This window comes from Mangifera indica, chromosome 7 (assembly GCF_011075055.1).
Source record: "Mangifera indica cultivar Alphonso chromosome 7, CATAS_Mindica_2.1, whole genome shotgun sequence".
NCBI classification, from domain to species: domain Eukaryota; kingdom Viridiplantae; phylum Streptophyta; class Magnoliopsida; order Sapindales; family Anacardiaceae; genus Mangifera; species Mangifera indica.
The window spans coordinates 11,587,959-11,594,125 of NC_058143.1; the positions used below are offsets into that span (position 1 = coordinate 11,587,959).

Below are 6,167 nucleotides of genomic sequence, written 5' to 3' on the forward strand. Positions count from 1 at the left end.
TTCTCCTTTAAAAAATAACTAGAAGTCACATTGGCATTGCTTTTTTTTTTTTTTAATGGGTGTGTATGTGTATATATATATATTGATGTAAAAAGCTACACATTGGTGTTGCCTTTCCTTTTCAAACATTAAAGCACTAAAAAGAGGCATGTAGATGAGTATATATATAGGCGAGAATGTATCTAATTATAGGATAACGCTATTTAGAGGTATTCAACACCAATATACCAAATCATATATATATATATTTTATTAAAAAACTAAACTTTTAAATTTTATTATTTAAATTATCAAATTTTATTATTAAAATAATTAAATTTCATTATTTTTTTAATTAATGATACCAAATTAATCACTTTGTTTTTAAAACAAACCAAAATAAATAATACTAATTATGTTTGTTTGATATCTTTATTAAGATATACGTAAAGTTTGATTTTTTTAATAGAAAAATATGAATGTTCAATTTCTTTAATAAAAAAATATAAGATTTCTGTTATTTCGATAAAAAAATTAATAGGTCAATACTTATTATAATAAAATTGTGTATATTTAATTATTGTTATCATAAGATTATATGATTTTGTATTAAGGATAAAGTTACATATAATTAAATATCCAATTAAATACTCAAAGTTGGGTTATTATATTTATATTTATTTAATTTTGCTAAAATGTTTATTAACATAGTATGCAATACTGAGATTCTTTTTTCTAAGACATGATTTAAAACGGCTTTTTTAAGCTCAACCCGTCTTTCATTAATTTTTTTTTTTTGGTTGTCTCCGTCTGTGGGAAGCAAATGGGCAAAGGACGCGACTTCGTCAGTACAAGCGAGCTTTATCGGGCAGCTCTGGACAACGATTGGGAATATCTGAAGAAATTCTACAAGACAAATGTTAGTTCGCTGTCATCTCCTGTAACGGCCTCCGGGGACAATGCCTTTCACTTGGCGGTGTTCAGCAAAAGAGAAGATCCGCTTCAATTTTTGCTTGAAATTTCCAAAGAACATCCTATGGTGAAGTATGGCTATTTAGAAAAAAATGACTACCGGAACACGCCTCTTCATGAGGCTGCATTAAATGGGAACCTGGAGGCCGTAAAGGCTTTGGTCACTCATCATCGCAGGCTCATCGCGGAAGATATTGAAGATCCACCTGAGGAAGAGCCCCAAGAGGCTGTGAATGATGATAACGAAACCCCGCTTTTTCTTGCTGCTGCATTTGGGGAAACAGATGTGGTGAAGTTTTTAGCTCCAACATCATTAGAATCTCACAAAAGATTAACATACCAAGAAGAAAAAGGAAGGACTGAAGAAGAAGAATATTCTAAGCTTAAAAATATTCACCGCCAAAACAAGAGGGTAAAGCCCAAACCTAAAGCCTCCAATGAACTGCCTGGTGCGAGTCAAGGTGAAATAACATCAGAGCCAGAGCCTGGTGCCATCAAAGAAGAAACATTCATACAAAAGCATGATGCCTCCATTCTGGGCGTTGCCATCATAGGCCACCATTTTGGTCTCTATCTCTACTCGCCTAGCTTCTTTACCTTTGCTTTGAAATGAAATATATATTCAACTGATATTTGATGTGCTTTCTTTTCAAATTTTCTCAGAAACGGCTCTATATTTACTGAATCTGGATGAATCGCTAGCAGAAATCAAGGCCCTAGAAGGCAGGACCTCTCTTCACCTGCTAGCAGCCATGCCCTCAGCTTTCGAAAGTGGATATCAATTTGGCACATGGATCCACAGAGTCATATATTCCTGTAAGTATATTTTTCACCTTTCCATAATTCTATTAAAGATAGTGTACGCATAAGGATATGTTAAAAGGACCTTTTGTATACATCTTATTCATTAATTCCTAAAATTTATAGGTCTTCCAATCGGTGATGATGCAGATGATGATGAAAAAGCTATTACAAAAATTTCCAAAGGTAAAAATTTTCTTTTGTTCGCTCGAGGGATATTCTACATAATTTCTCTCTTCATCACTTTTTTTCATTGAGCACCTTCTTTTCTGCTAAACACGAACAGGGTGGCTTAAATTACTGCGAAAAATCTGTGCACTAGTAAGGAGTGACATCTTGGAAGTAAAGAGAAAGCATAAACTTGCTCTCAAACTAGCGGAGACACTGATAAAAAAATATTCTTCTTGGGATGAAATCATTCAGTTTGATAAAGACCAGTCTTCAGAAGGAGATTATAAGCCAATCCCGTTATTCACGGCGACTCAAACAGGAATAGTAGAAATTGTGAAAAAGATACTAGAAATATGTCCCCAGCTGGTTGAGCATTGCAATGGTCTGGGTCAGAACATGCTGCATGTGGCAATTCAGCGCCGTCGAAAGGATATCTTCAATCATGTGAAAAATATGAAAATGCCAATGACAAGGTTAGCCGCAAAGGTTGAGAAGAATGGCTGCACCATTTTACACCGTGCTGCAGACATGGAGACAGAGACTGCAAAGCCTCACCCAGAAGGACCTGTATACAAACTCCAGGAAGAGATAAAGTGGTACAAAGTAAGCCCCCTAGCTCTTTCTTCTACAAGATTTTTACCTAATAAACGTGTTTATATGTAAGTTATGTTTCTATCTATGCAGCGTGTAAAGAAGATCACGCCCTCCCACTACGCCATGTTTTGCGATGAGCGATTCAATTCGCAGCACGATACACTACTCAAGGATGCACAGGAATGGATAAAAAAGACTTCTGAGTCTTGCACTGTAGTGGCTGTTCTCGTTGCTACAGTGGTCTTTGCAGCTGCGTACACTGTGCCTGGAGGTTCTAATGAACAGGGGTATCCAGTTTTCCGCAACAGCTCTCTCTTCTTGCTTTTCACAGTCATGGACGTTGTTGCTTTGGCCTGCTCCTTAACCTCCGTTGTAATGTTCTTGTCCATCCTCACATCGCCTTATACGTATCATGAATTCCACCGCCAACTCCCCAACGCACTCACAATAGGCTTCGCCTTGCTCTTCATTTCATTGACTACAACAATGATTGCATTCGCAGCAACATTATTGCTCATAATTCGTTCGGACAAGCCACATTGGACCACCACTCTCATTTATACTGCTGCATTTCTTCCTGTCAGCATATTTGCACTCACGCGTTTTCCCATGTATGCTGCATTTGAGAAAACTTTGCTCAAGTTGTATAATAGATTGCCTAAGAATTGGGGTGTCACAAAGTCTCCACCGCCCAAGAAGTCAGCTTCCAGATAGGGTTCCTTTGCAGACCAAGCAGCTCCTAAACAAACCGAATCGCACACAAAGCAGCTTGAGAACGATGGTCAATTGTCTGAGGTGAGTGTACCGATAATAAGCCCAAGCTCTGAGTGTGAGATTTATATTAGTTGATGCTGATAAGCGTACCAAGATATTACAAACTAGTGTGACTTTGTTTTCATCATTTTGGGTTCCATCAAGTCAAGAGTGAGCGTCAAACAAGAGAATATTTTACTTTTTGTTCTAATAAATTTGTATGCAAGTAGTGTGTGTTTTTTAAGAATATAAATTTAAAATATTTAAAGTATTTTTATCATATTTAATAACATGCTTATTTTCCAAGAACCAATTGTCTCCGTATACTAATTCATTATTAGAGGCTTGTATAATATCTCCATATAATACCACTTTCTATTCTCCAATAGAATAATTAATTAACAGTACCAAATCAGATAATCATATTTCTAAGTCATTCAAACTCATGTATTATTCACAAATCTAAGAGAAGAGGATTGGTTTCCATATAAGAGAACCAAAAAATTATGATAATATGGGGCTGTTTGGTTAGAGTCTTTTAAATATTACTTTGGTAATCTATTTTTTATTATTTACTTTATAGTAATAAAATATTACAATAATTTTTTATTACCAATACTGACGTGACATGTAATAATTACCACATTTACCTTAGGTATTAAAAAATTATCAAGGTAATCTTGATTTTATTATAATTATATTATTATTTATTAATATTTTAAGACAAAAATAAATTTATTTTTAATTAATATAACAAATAATATAAAAAATATTTAAAAATATTTATATTAAATGACATTTAAGTAAAATAATTTACTAGTATTCTTTATTACTGTTAACCAAATAAATTAATTATTTATACCATCAATTTTTATCAAATTTTATCAAACGTAATAATTATTTATATACAGTAATCTTTTCAATAATTTATCTTCAAAGTAATATCTCTATTTTGATAATAAAACATTAGTTAAATCAAACACTCCCTATAAGTGAACTTATTAGGTAGGCTCATGGCATCAAGAGAGAGCTCTCTTGATGAACAAAAACACAGTGCCTACGTCTCCCCAGAAATATGAAGTTGTTCATCCTGGTATGTTGTTAGTAACCAAGACTGCACATTGCTGTTAGAGATTGAGATAAAGCTGCATCTTGGACTGAAGTAAACAAGCCTTTCAATGGGGAAAGGTGAATCTTTTGTCCCAGAAATTCGTCATTGTCAGGTAAAACCATGGATTCTGATATCGTTGTCAGGTAAAACTTTGGAGTTTGATATCTAAGGAGTCTCGATGATGCATTCTTCAAACTTGATGTAAACACAGAGAAATGAAATGGCCAATTAGAGATGAACCCAAACTTACAAATGTCAAATGCATTCAGAGATGGCAAAGGCCCAACCTTGACACCCTTGGGACTTCGAACTTCATATTTGGCATGGTTATTAATGGAGGTTGTAGCCAATGGCCACACATTTTGAAAGTCAGTTTCTTAGATAGGGTTAGGGATAGAATCGAGCCTAATTGATTCAAACTCGATTATCAATTTGACTTGAATGGCTCAAAACAAGTGTAGTTTTGGTGAGTTCGAACCTAATAATTGATTTTGTATTCAAACTCAGATTTAAACTTGAGGATGTTGAGCTCACTAAATTTGTGAACTTAGAAGAGTTTAATTCGATTACAACAAAAGAGTATTGATCCATTTTGACTCAATTATATTATTGTTGCAGTCAAATTCAAATTCAATTTTAAATCCACCTCTTGATAGGGTGAATATCCAGGTCTGATCAAGGACCAGTTTATATTGTCTCCAATCCCAAAAAATCATCTGAAGCTTGACCTGCCACAACTCAAATTAAACTATAAAACAATTTAACTTTATATTTTATTCAAACCACTAAAACTTGACTTGACTGCCCAATTTCAAATAACAGATTATATGATATATCATCCTAAATAAATCAAAGATTCAAATTAAATCAAGCGCTAGCAAACCATAAAAATACCCGATATTTAAAATACCCAAATTCAATCCCTTCGCCATAATTTTCCCACAAACCATAAAAGGGAAACAAAGACTTACGCAAGAATCCATTTGCTGTTAAGCAAAGTTAACGCCTCAGTTGGTGCGGGAGTGGGATTCTTAGCTTCAAGCTGTCTAATAAGCTCGACAATCTCCGTTCTCGTTTCGCTAGTCGCCGTCAACCCACGATCGGTCCTATAGAACGAATCAATTAACGCCTTCTTCAAGTTATTAATCTCCGTCACATCTATGGGCTTCTCCTCCTCTATTAAGGCCACGGAGGTACCTTCGTCCTCCTTATCGGGACACCATTCGTCATCGTCCACGGCCCAAGCCACGACCACCGGTCTTGCTTTCAGCTACTTCTTAGTGATTCTCTGCGAAATCTTGCCCGACTTCAGAGGAAGAATCGAAGGCTTCACAGTAATGAGATGCTGATGAGGTGGCATTAAAGAAAGGGTTTTGCATGGGAATTGAGTGAGTTGAGAGAGTAAACCCATTGACTCTTCAGTTTGTCGATTTCGATGAGCAGTCGGAAAATAGATGAGCAGGCGGCGGGCCAGAGACACCAAGGGCACTAGGTTTTGTAATAGGCCAAAACACTTGTTCCCACCCAAGGTTTTGCGTAAGTGTAAAGTTACATTAGTTAATTTTTAAAAGAACAATGTTATATGTACCTATTTTTGGTATATAATTTATGTATACAGTAATATGTCATAATGTAATTAGGTAATTTTGAAATATGTGTCATCATATGATAAAGAAACATTCAATCACATAATAACAACTCATCTGTGTATATAAATTGTATACCAAAAATGAGTATACATAGTTTTATTGTTTTTAAAAACCCAATCAGCTGATAAATTTTATTA

The 6,167-nt window shown here is 34.8% G+C and overlaps 1 pseudogene; it reads right to left on the bottom strand.

The window, feature by feature from the left end:
- Positions 1-977: 977 nt before the first annotated feature.
- LOC123220967 lies at positions 978-5,810 on the bottom strand (annotated as a pseudogene).
- Between the last annotated feature and the right edge of the window lie 357 nt (positions 5,811-6,167).